The sequence below is a fragment of the Schistocerca gregaria genome, chromosome 4, assembly GCF_023897955.1.
Source record: "Schistocerca gregaria isolate iqSchGreg1 chromosome 4, iqSchGreg1.2, whole genome shotgun sequence".
Taxonomy (NCBI): Eukaryota; Metazoa; Arthropoda; class Insecta; order Orthoptera; family Acrididae; genus Schistocerca; species Schistocerca gregaria.
The window spans coordinates 306,364,432-306,377,787 of NC_064923.1; positions in this window are offsets into that span (position 1 = coordinate 306,364,432).

Below are 13,356 nucleotides of genomic sequence, written 5' to 3' on the forward strand. Positions count from 1 at the left end.
CTGTTCCTCTTACGGAATCGGTGCAGCGCTTTCGCACAGCATTGGTGATAAAGACAGAGCAGAGCTATTTCTTTTTCATCAAAAGTGTTGTCCAAAGCTCCATGTAACTATTGACAAATTGAAAAAGAGGCATTGGCTATTGCGTAAGGTGTCACCAAATTCCACCACTGTTTGTGTGGCAGAAAATTCTACTTAGTAACTGATCACAAGCCTTTACAGTCCTTGTGTCATCTAACGAAACCGATTCCTGTACGAACTGCTCAAAAACTTCAACGATGGGGTTTGTTGTTACATTAACACCAGTACGAGATGGCGTATCGTCCGACTGGTTATTATGGTAATGCGGACGCTCTTTCACGTCTTCAGATTGGCCCTGATACAGACTTTGATGCTACTGCTGCAACTTGTTGTCACATCGATGCGCAGGATTGTGAATTGCTTCAGTCCTTTCCGCTAAACTATAAGGAGACTGCACAGGCCACGGAAGCTGATTCAGATTTGAACATTTTGCTAACATACATTCGTACATATTGGCCTCACTCGTTGAATAGCATAAAGAACTCTGTAGTGTGTGACATTACAGCCTTTATCACTGCGATTTTGAACATGTAAAAGTTTTTTTTCTGTATTCGCGTCAGTATGTGCGAACTTTTAACATATACCAATGAATGTTGTAACCAGATATCTTTGCCGCGCTCCTGAAAAGCGCAGAATATCACGATAGCTATAAACTGTTATCGATCAGTAAAAAAACGACGCACCTATGTTTCAAAATAACAATTGCCAATTTTTACTTCTTCAGGGAGCCGCGCCGCTCTCTAGCTGTTCTTCTGTGAATGTGTTGCGAGTCGGACGCAAAAGTATTGTGCTCCATACTGATATAATCATTTTATTGTAACTTTAAGGGTTTAAGTGATTAAAAATATATGTAGCCACAAACAAGCGAGAATGTGTATCATGAAAATTCGCTCCACCGCCACAATGGGTGGCCATGTTAATGTAAGTTTCCGTTTCATAATATAATACTTGAAGCCTTGAAGTTTATTTAATTTCAAAGAAAATCTCTCAACCTTATTTTCATTAATTATACTTGTGATTATCTTTTCTGTTTAAAAGATTTATGCAGCTTATGATCCAGCGTGTGTTCTGTCGGAACAGGAGGCTGTCGTGACGACATCGTTATAGTATTTATTCAAGTTCTTTCAGTTCCGTTTATATGTTCGTACAAATCCAATTAGTTGGTCCCTTAGGTTTCTTTCATGTAAGTTCCGTCTGTTTTCTCCGCGCGATCTTCCTCCGAAAAAAAAATTCTGTTCATTTTTTAGTAATTTTCGATATCGCGAATGAGGAAAGACAGCCGCCTCCTGCTCCGAACGGAAAACAACGACTTTTCTAACGTCGGAGAGTACTGCACGAATTTTCGCTAAAAGGTAATAGAATTTTTTAAAGCTGGATCAATTACACATGTTGATGCTGTTCTCCGACAAATCTGGTGTGATTAATAGTAATTTATTCTGTCACGACAAAAACAACCAATTTTATTTTTACCAAGGCAACAAAGCTTTCAATTAAATTACCAAAAAAAAAATCACACCAGAAGTGCGCCGATACTTTGCCCGTTGGCATAGCTTTGCTGTACAGAAAGGGGTGATTTTTGTTCAAAATTACAGTGGACCGTCACGTGTGTTGATCCCTCAACCTTTGCAAAAAGAAGTGTTGCAGTTACTTCACGAAGAAGACTGGGGGATTGTTCGTACGAAACAATTAGCGAGTCCACACTGTACTTGACAGGGAATGTATGCCGAATTAGAACAGATGACGTGACAGTGTTATGCATGTGTGGAAAATCAGTCCGCTCCGCCACAAAAATTCTCTGCTTGGCCTAAGTCGTAATCACCATGGCAACGTGTGCACATACACTTTGCGGACCTTTTTGGAATATTCGTTGGTTGATTGTGGTTGACTGGTACAGCAAGTTTCCTTTTCCTGTGCCAATGCACTCGACAACGTCATGTAGCACAATTCAGGTGCTGTCCCCTGGTTTTTGCCTCAAAGATTTACCTGAAGTAATATTGTCTGACAACGGCCCTAAGCTCGTCGAGATCGTCCGTCGACTTGGCACTTGCACGTATCTTATTTCAGGCCCAGATGGCTTTCAGCTCCAACATCAAAATCGACTTCACATCTGTCACGTACATGATGACCATTCAGTGTCTCTTCCCCCAGATTCACGGATCCCGAGGACAGCGCGGCCACAGCAGCCACCAGAGGGTGTCAGCATGACACCGCGGATCGATCCCGTGGAGACGGCGCCTCCGCCTCCTCCCGTCCCGACGATGGAGCTGGACCCACCCACTCCGCAACAGTCGCCACCTTCATGTGGTTGATCGCATCAGGAGGTGGACGCGTACCCTTGTGGTTGTTTTTCGGGGGGAGATTTCTGCCAGAGCGAAGGCCGGATTGCAGGGTACGACCGGAAGCTTGACGTCCCCTGCGCTCAGCTGCTGGTCCAGCACTGCGCCCACGCCGTTGTCGCGCCCCCTGCACGACAACGGTCCGTCGCTTTGGAGGGAAGGAATGTTCCGGCGTATCGATAAGCGCCGGCACAAAGATCAAGAACGATACAGCAGAGATGGCTGTGAGACGACGTAACCAACAGCACACTGACTAGGACTTCACCACGACAGGAGCGGCATCTACTCGAAGAGAATAAAAGCGGTGGGATGCCTAGCCACGGCCACACTAGAAACCGGGCACTCGAAGACGAGCACCAGTAGACCCGCACTAGAAGAGCCGAAGTGACATTGACAATAGCCGTCACTTACGGACTTGTTAGTTTGCACGGAAATTGTATACAGGGTGTTACAAAAAGGTACGGGCAAACTTTCAGGAAACATTCCTCACACACAAAGAAAGAAAATATGTTATGTGGACATGTGTCCGGAAACGCTTACTTTCCATGTTACAGCTCATTTTATTACTTCCCTTCAAATCACATTAATCATGGAATGGAAACACACAGAAACAGAACGTACCAGCGTGACTTCAAACACTTTGTTACAGGAAATGTTCAAAATGTCCTCCGTTAGCGAGGATACATGCATCCACCCTCCATCGCATGGAATCCCTGATGCGCTGATCCAGCCCTGGAGAATGGCGTATTGTATCACAGCCGCCCACAATACGAGCACGAAGAGTCTCTACATTTGGTACCGGGGTTGCGTAGACAAGAGCTTTCAAATTCCCCCATAAATGAAAGTCAAGAGGGTTGAGATCAGGAGAGCGTGGAGGCCATGGAATTGGTCCGTCTCTACCAGTCCATCGGTCACCGAATCTGTTGTTGAGAAGCGCACGAACACTTGACTGAAATGTGCAGAAGCTCCATCGTGCATAAACCACATTACTTGTAAAGGCACGTGTTCTAGCAGCACAGGTAGAGTATCCCGTATGAAATCATGATAACGTGCTCGATTGAGTCTAGGTGGAAGGAACTAAAATGAGCTCTAACATGGAAATTAAGCATTTCCAGACACATGTCCACATATCATATTTTCTTTATTTGTGTGTGAGGAATGTTTCCTGAAAGTTTGGCCGTACCTTTTTGTAACACCCTGTATATCAAACGACATTGATAATGCGCATGTCGTCAATTGCTTGCAACCCATCATGTAGAAAACAAAGTTAAAAATTGCCAATTAAATTACTGTAATAAGGTCCATTAATATAATTAATATGTCTGTTGTCTAGGTATCCGAGACAACAGCTTCCTAGGCACCCTATAAGAGACGAGTTGGCAGGATCCCACAGAAATGAAGATGTGGAAAAAAAACTGACAGTAAGAAGAGACAAAATGATAGGAAATAGCTCAAGCCAACAGGGAGAAATTGCCATGGCACTAGAGGTAGCTGGGGATTGTGAGGAAAGGAATATGTGGAAAACACAAAGAGAAGGGACAAGATGGTAGGACATCTGTCAAGACATAAAAGAATGTCGTCCATGGTATCAGAAGGAGCTGTAGAGCACAGAAACTGTACAGGAAGACAGGGATAGCAATACATCTAGTAAATAACTGAGGAAGTAAGTTGCCAGTGCTACTCTGAGGTGGAGAGGTTGGCAGGGAGGAACTCGTGGCGTGCCGCAGCAAACCAGTCAGATAAGTGATGACTCAAAAATTGCTTGCAAAAAGCATTGGAAACTAATGAAAGCCTCGACATCGCCAACATTTTATTCCGCGTGGCAAAGCGGAGTCTTTGCTTCAGCTCTCGAAGAACTTTGTCGCATGTAACGTCGTTAATAAATTTCACAAAAACCAAATTACTTACTCTCGGAAAGTGGATCCGATGTCGGCCACCAGGATCTTGGCTCCACCTTCGGGTGGCTTGCCTGTCTGGAAAAGACGTTACTAAAAGCGAATTTCAGTGTGGATTTGCTGTATTGATTCCCGATGGTGTTGTTGCGCTACGGCGTTACATTAATGTTGTCCGGAGGAAGTAAACAAGGCAAGTGTGCTTGCACTGCAGGCTGAAACACAGAGCACGTCTGTTAAGCTCGGATACTAAAGCCGGACTGAGACCACCAGGGATGACATGCATGCCGATAAATCGTCTACAGGATTCGGTGAGTAGGACACGTAGACAATATTACGTATACATTTTGATACCTCTGAACGAGTTATTGAGAGTATTTTGGGAAAGCGCGCTTATGAGTAAAGGAGACTGCATATAGGACATTAGTGCGATCCATTGTTGAATATGAAAAACGGTTGGGATCCGCACCAGGTCGGATTAAAGGAAGACATCGAGGCAATTCAGAGATGGGCTGCCAGATATGTTACCGGTAGGTCTAGGAGTTAGCTTCTTTGACTGCTAATCAAAACGTCGTGTCCCGGGTTCGGCCCGCGCCTCTGCTTGGATTCTGAATAAAAATCATCAGCAATGACGGCCGAAGACTTCCGGCATAGGAAGTCATCCTCATTCTGCCAAAGGCCTTGTCAAAGAGGGCGGAGGAGTGGAGAGAGGTTCAGGGCACTCTCGTCTCCTTGACGTGGCAAACTGCCCCTAAATATAACAAATATATTTCGGATGAGTGAACAACACATTTAATTAGTTTGCTAACAATGATAATAAAATACAATTAGTTTGTTTTCATAGGCAATCTACACCACCAACCTGGCGGTCTGGCAATGGATAACCCACTGACAGGCATGTTGACCGATATTTTCATTAATTCGCTGGATGAAGACAATAAGGAAATATATATATTTTTATATATTTATAAATATAAGTATTTAATTTTTTTAGCTACTGATCTGGATATTTTGTCGCATTCTTGGTACGTAGACGACATTTCGATCATATACGCGGGAAGGTATTGAGCAATTGTTTGGAATTTTTAATAGTCTTCATCAAAAATCTCAGCTTCAATTGTGAATTAGTGATAGTTATCGTCAGCTACTTTACTTCGACGTCAGCTTTACTTCGACGTCAGTATTGCCATAGACAACTACAGACTTTCTCTCGATATTTTTCTAAAAGCCACAGGTACAGATCGGACTGTGCCCTATAGTTCAGTGCATCCTCATTTCCATAGAAAAGCTTTTTTCTATTCATCCTGCTGTTTCTGGTCCTTTGCCGTCAGACAAGCTTAACGATGAGATGAATGTAATAAAAACTACTGCAGTTAATAACGGTTAAGATCCCTCGTTAGTTGAAAACAAAGCATCAGTGATATTTCTGACAGTGACGAGTATGAAAATTTTTCACTATTCCATTTTTACGCCCTATTGCTATAGAATTCGTCTTCTTCTAGCTAAAGAATATGGATGCAATGTTGCCTTTTCTACCAACAATAGCTCGGAGAATCTTATTCACAATCTAAACTCCAAAGATGCTCCTATACACTGTTCAGGAGTTTATAAAATGACTTAACACGTATTCTGTTTATTATAAGGGGCTAACTGGAATATCTTTCAATGTCAGGTATTAGGAACATTTATTAAAGAAAAAGAGGCAATATTGTGCGTAATTCCACTTTTGCTGATTATCTCTTAATTTCCGGTCACAAACCGGAAAGCCGGCCAGAGTGCCGTGCGGTTCTAGGCGCTACAGTCTGAAACCGAGCGACCGCTCCAGTCGCAGGTTCTAATCCTGCCTCGGGCATGGATATGTGTGATGTCCTTAGGTTAGTTAGGTTTAATTAGTTCTACGTTCTAGGCGACTGATGACCTCAAAGTTAAGTCGCATAGTGGTCAGAGCCATTTGAACCATTTGAACCACAAACCGGAAAATGTTGAAAAAATTTCCATTTCACGCAGGGAAAAGAAAGGTCATAGTCTCGATGTACTCGAAGACCTGAAGATTTTCAAGCACATCCCTGAGAACGATGGCCTCATACTCAACGACCAGTTACAGTTAGGTAACAAATCTTTTCCAATGGCTTTAACCCACTACCTGCAGAATCCTGATTTCCCTTTTTTTAAGTATGTTTTCCTACGTCTAGTTCCGAAACATATTTTTCTTGAAATCTCTTATAGATATGTACTACTAAAGTTTCCTTACGCAGATATGGTTTTGCACTGTGCAGTTGTTTGTGTAATTGATTCTACAATCTACACTACTTTATGCTATGTGCGTTTCTATAAAGCCTAATAGGTGACTCGTAGTTGTACATCATGTGCGTGAGTGCTTTGTACTATCAAAAATGCCTTTGAATTTTTCTTATAATTAACTGTTGTTCAGTTCGATTGCTTCTGTTATAATGTCTCAAAAGGGGCATATGTCACTGTCCGAGCCTGATAGTTGGCGCAACTTGAGTCCTGAATCCATAGCAGTAATTTAAGCCACTGAGTCGCTCAGTCTGACGTTGTTCATTTCGAGGTATGCATACCAAAGACTGGAACATTTTTAATTTTTGAGTTGAGCATGTCTGTTCGACACGTTACGTTCTAGCAATGTAATTTTACGTGAGTAGCCTTTCTATGTTAAGACATTTTCCATCTTTGTTAATGATTCTGTCAGACTTATATTTTCTATGTATTATTTTATAGGTTTGTTAAAATTTCATTCTGATGAAGACATTGTTAGAGATGTCTAACCTTAGGTCAGTGTAATAAAAAATTATTTCCAACCGGTTGGCTGTGTTATTTCTCCATTGAAATATGTATACAGCTGCTGAAAGACAGCCTTGTTCAAAACTGCAAAACAAGAAAGTAGAATAGCGTTACAGCATATTAATAAATAAAACTGGCAACTCACTCTGATAACAGCCTTGTTCTAAAGCCTCACAGAGTTGTGTCGAAGTCATGGCATAAATAGTATGGTGGTCGTAAATAATGTCACAGATGAAATTCAAAAACACTGTTTTTAAACATTCTGACACCCCGCGACAGAAGTAAGATGTACAGCAAACGGCCTAGACATGGCCACACCGCCGGCCAAAGTGGCCATGCGGTTCTAGGCGCTGCAGTCCGGAACCTCGGGACCGCTATAGTCGCAGGTTCGAATCCTGCCTCGAGCATGGATGTGTGTGATGTCCTTAGGTTAGTTAGGTGTAAGTAGTTCTAAGTTCTAGGGGACTGATGACCTCAGCAGTTGAGTCCCAAAGTGCTCAGAGCCATTTGAACCATTTTTCATTAGGAGTGTAGTCAGTCAGATCAAGCATTTGCGAATAGTTCAGTGCTCGTGCGACTGAAGTTCATTTTGTCGATTCGCGAGTGCTATGTCCGAGAGAGCGGGCACCTTTACTACGCTGAAGTCACTATAGTAAATCGACAAAATGAACTTCAGTCGCACGAGCACTGAATTATTCGCAAATGCTTGATCGGACTGACTACACTCCTAAAGAAGAGTCCTCAAGGTCATGGCCGTGGCCTGCCATCACCACGTGCTGTTGGCTGTGGGCTGTGATTCACCCGCCTCTCGGCTTTGTTGCCATGTAGGTACTGTTAGCGGTGCTGTAGCTCAGAGCAGCTGAATGGTAAGTGTTACCGTGCTATATCGAGTGTTCCCGTCTGATCCCAGTGTCTCACTGGCTTTGGAAAGGTGCTTTGACGTGCGTTCGGTGGTGAGCAACAATGCAGGCGCAACGGACTGTTTGTAATACTCCTCCAGTTGGTGTGCGTAAAGCTGAGAAAGACTTTCGTAAACAATCGAATCACCATATCGAATGTACTCAAGTTTTTTACTGATCTGGCCAACAGTGAAGAAGCGAGGAATAACTTAAATTTTGCGCAATTTCATAAACGTACTGCTAAAGCGTGTGGTGTCTCGAATTCAACTGTAGGCCGTATTAGCAAATCTGTGTCATTGGCTGAATCTGCAGACATGAACGAGTTTTTCGTTTATCCAAGAAAGGGATATGAATGTGAAAGGAAACCAACAGATTTTGACGATTTTAACAAAGAGCTCGTGTGTAGAACCGTGCTTGGATATTACTACAGAGAAAAGTATCCAACGGCTAAAAAAATACAGGCTGACCTCTATGAAAACATTAATGAGTCGGGTTCAGAGACATCCGTTCTAAGTCTTCTCCGCTGCCTTAGTTTCCAATTGAAGAATTTGAATGACTGATGGATATTCTTGAGGGAACGCAAAGACATTGTAGCAGTAAAACCGAAGTTTTGGCGTACAATGCACTACTTCCGTGCTGAAGACACCAGGCCTGTGATGTACTTGGATGAAACTTGGGTTTCACAGAAACACAGTAGTAAGTATATATGGCACGACTCCAAAGGAAACATCAGTTTGAAAGTGCCTACTGGTAGAAATGGCCGATTAATCATCGACCACCCTGGTGCATTTACCACAGGCTTCATACTAGAGGCCAAACTTGTTTTTTTGTGGTGGGAAAAGTTCTTGCGAATCTGATTACAATTCCGAAATGAATGCAGAAGTTTTTAAGAACTGGTTTATTCGACTGCTCTCTGTGCTGAAGAAGGGTCAATTATCATGAAGTTCAAATAGGCGCAAGGCATATATTATGGAGTGGTTAAAGAAAAAGAATGTTCCATTTTCAGTCGATGAAACGAAGGCTGATCTCCTGTCTAAGGAAGAAGTCGTAGGTGCCAAAAAGACTTACGAATTAGATCAACTGGCAAACGATATGGAACATCAAGTGGTATGTCTACCACCGTATCACTGCCAGTATAATCCCATTGAACTGATAAGGGCCCAAGTAAAGCGAGAAGTAGCGAAAACAAATACTACTTTCAAAGTTGCTGATGTCGAGAAGCTAACACAAGAAGCTCTTGAAAATGTTACTCAGCAGGCCTGGGAGAGGTGCATAAAACACGCAGAAGCATTGCAAGAAACTGATTTCTTGAACCAGGGCTTAAGAGACATTATAGTGCAATCTGTGATGATACACTTAGCTGAAACAAGCGACAGTAAATCTGAAGTCACGGAGCCAGACGATTCTTCAGTTTAGGTAAGTGCCATCTATGTAAAATTTGCTTTAAATGTTTGTCTACTCATTTCAGTTATAGAGGACATACTGCGAATAGTTTTCCCTTACAGTAGACTTCTGATAAACGTATTACAAGTCGTGGCGACTAGTTTACTCGACAGTAACTGCCAATTAAAAGAAGATTGTCAATTCTGCATTAATGAACAACAGTTTTTCCTAAAAACCTGTATAGAATGTCTTTACATTCAGATATAATCTTACTGCATTCGGTTTATTTGTACATTCGAAATTTGACTCCTTTTTTACATAGAAGGATTTACTGGCTGTTACGTAGTAATGGTAATGAAGTTCGTAAAATGACAAAACGTTGTGGTGCTTCTGTATCGGCTGTATACATAAACAGTGCAGTAACACCAGAACAGTCCCAGCACCTATACTGATTCTCCGAGAAGAGCGTAGAAATCAATGATATTTGACGACTTTTACAAAAAGCTAGAACGTAGAATTGTATTACTTTAGTCTGACAGAGGTTAGTATCCGATGGCTAGAGAAATACAGGTTAATGTCCATTGTAAAACATAATTATTTTGGTCAGTCACTTCAATGCACTGTCTTCTCCGCCCACTTGGTTTTTAATTCCGAAACTGTAACGACGGACGAAATTTGCAACACAAAACAGGGACATTGCACTAGTAAGAACGAGTTTTTTGCGTACCAAGCACGTATTGCGTGCTGGGAATAATAGGCTTCCAGCAAATTTAGGTAGAACTTGGGCTTCACAAAACCTTTCGAACAAATATTTTGCTCAACTTCATTGAAGATATTGGCTTCAACATAACTACAATTACTTTTGCATAGCGTATATGGGCGGTTTTGAGTGATACATGCAATGACGAAGGATATGTATTAGTAGCCAGTAGAATGTTTTCGGGAAGTAGGGAATATTCTCAGTCATATTAAAGCGAGCCGTCTGAACAAACCCTTAGCGATGGCCTACAACGACTCGCGCGCTACTGCGCACGAAATATCTGGGAAGTAATTTGGCTCTGTAACTGACACGATACAGTAATGATGTCTGAAATGTTACCAAAAATAATTTTGTAGTTTTCTTAACAACTTTCTCGCGAGAAGTTTCTTCCAGTCCTACAGAAAGAAAATTCATCAGCGACTACATTTTTTGCTGTGCAGTCTGTACAGTTTCACACCTCCTATAATATTTTATTTTTTATCTCAGGATATTTTTATCTTCCCGAAATAAAAGACTCAGCTTTTTCGTCTTTAAACTTTGTGGATGTTCATTTTTTTCAAATGCTTCAAATGGCTCTGAGCACTATGGGACTTAACATCTCAGGTCATCAGTTGACTAAAACTTAGAACAACTTAAACCTAACTAATCTAAAGACATCACACACATCTATGCCCAAGGCAGGATTCGAACCTGCGATCGTAGCAGTCGCGCGATTCCGTACTAAAGCGTGTAGAACCGCTGGGCCACCACGGCCGGCGTTCATTTTTTCTTCAGTCCAATTACATTAGTGATCCTGCTACTACCACAAGTTGAAGCAAAATATTAATTTCCTCCAACATTTCTTGTTACGTTAGTTTTCATTTTTTTTTCCTAGCAGCTACTGAGAATTTTCTTTTGGAAAGTACTCCATCATATTCTAGACTAAAAATAGAGCTACCCAATATTTTTTTTTAATTTTTACGAACATCTGAAATCATCACTATAAAAAACTGGCAATGCAGTAAGACGACGAGATGACGATGACGCCCTATTATGGTGCCGGCCAGTATAATGCGGACGAGGTAGCCGCCTCGACCGCACAGTGCGGCAGGGGTCGGCTGACCCCCCTACGACGACACGGCAATGCCAATAGGAACCTAAGCGGCAACCGACCCAGCAAATGGATGTACACAACGACTGGTATTCCGATACGGATTAGGCTGAAGAAAGCGTGGACCTCGGCTACACCTCGGCTACAATAGGCCCTCGGAAAGGTAGTGACGCACGTCCATTCTTTGCAACCAGCAACCAAACCGCCAAAGAATAATGTACTCAGCCAAAACAGGCGACTGCACCACTCCCAGCAGAGCTCAGTAACACTTGTAGTGTAACTGCAATGGATGATCCGACGACCATGCAAGGATCTTCTGACCATGACAAGATATTTATAGAAGATGGAGTACTACCTGTGGAACAATCTGGGTTCAGAGGAGGACACTCAACCATACTCCAAGTCCTTCGAGTAGTTCAGATGATCACGACTGCCTTAAGCTATAGGGAATACTTTAGCGCCCCCTTTCTGGATGAGAAGCGAGCATTTAACAGAGTTTGACACACAGGCCTAACGAACAAACTTTTCACCTTTTGGTTTCATGCCTACTACGTTCAGCTGACGGAAAGTTATCCTAAGGGAAAAATGTTTGTAGTCAAAGCAGATACGGCCATTTCTACTATCCGATGCATCGCGATAGGTGCCCCACAAGTATCTGTCATCAGGCTGATCCACTACTCGGTCTACTCTCCAAATCTGTCCAGGACACTTCAAGTTACTTGGGCAGCTTTCGTGAATAACACCACCCTCCTTACGAGTACTCGATGGCCACTACTCATACAGCGACACTTGCAGGAGACTTGCACAGACCTAACGATCGACCAGCGAAATGTGGGATAGGCTTCAGTGTGTCTAAGTCGAGCTGTACCATTCCACAAGAGACATCGTCCAGTGATGTCACAACTGCAGCTCTTCGGCGATGCTGTACAATGGGCCGATAACGCTAAGTACCTTGGCGTCACCCTTGGCCCTACACTCACGCGGCAATAGCAAGTATACGATATTTAACGGAAGGTGCAGCAACGACTTGGCTCACTCTACCCACTCCTGCATGAAAGATCCACCTTGCCAGTCCACTGTGGCTTCACACTCTTTCGGAATTGCGTCCGCCCCATCACATAATAAGCCTACGAGACATAGGTCGCTCCACTAAGTACCACCTAGGCTTTGTCTAGAAGAGACAGAACGCAACACTGCGGAAGGTATTTCATGTAGTTCTACCGTTTCCGGTATAATCCCTGCACGACGCTGCACAAGAAATGAAGTACCTCGCCTTCTTCTAACATCGCGCCTGCAGGACGTATGGAAAGCCAGGAAATCACCCTCTATGGTTATCTCCCCCCCCCCCCCCCCCCCCCGCCGTGCCCAGTCTGGCCTAGGAAATAACGACAGAGTTCGCTTTGGACGGTCCTTCGCCTTACATGATAGATAGTATCATCAACTTACTACTACCCTGCTGTCAATGTCGCCTCACTACGGCCCTACTGTCCATGTCGCCTTACTATGACCCTACTGTCCATGTCGCTATCGCTCAGGAGATGACAGTACATTGAAGTAATAAATTAAAAACAACAGCACTGCTATTGCAGTAAATACCCTAGGGGAAGCACTATCTTACATCTTTCATCCAAAAAAAAAAAAAAGACAACAGGATCGTATATCATTATACAACCTTTAATTGAAGTAATTATCTATAATAAAAGAGTACCCGTATTTGTGATCATAACAGTTTCGTTGCTTTAGTCCTTTTACATTTCGAAGAAAATACATCTTTTGCAACCACGCTAAGTCATAGGATATCTCCTAATATTGTGTCGGACCTCATTTTGCCTGGACCCGTGGTTCCCAACAGGTGATCCGCGGACCCCCAGGGGTCCACGAGCTATGGCAGGGGGGCCCGCAAGATGCTACTAGAATAAAAAATATGTTTAATATATTTCGTACGATAACAGGTTTTTTTGTTTTGGCAACTTCTCGCATGAACAGAGCTTTAGAGAACGCTAACTACTGCGTCTAGCGTCTTCCTAGAGCCTACCACACTCTAGCGCAAAACCAGAATTAGACAAAGGCAAATAGTTGTGCTGTATGCCGTTAGACTGCACTCGCTGCCTCTTTG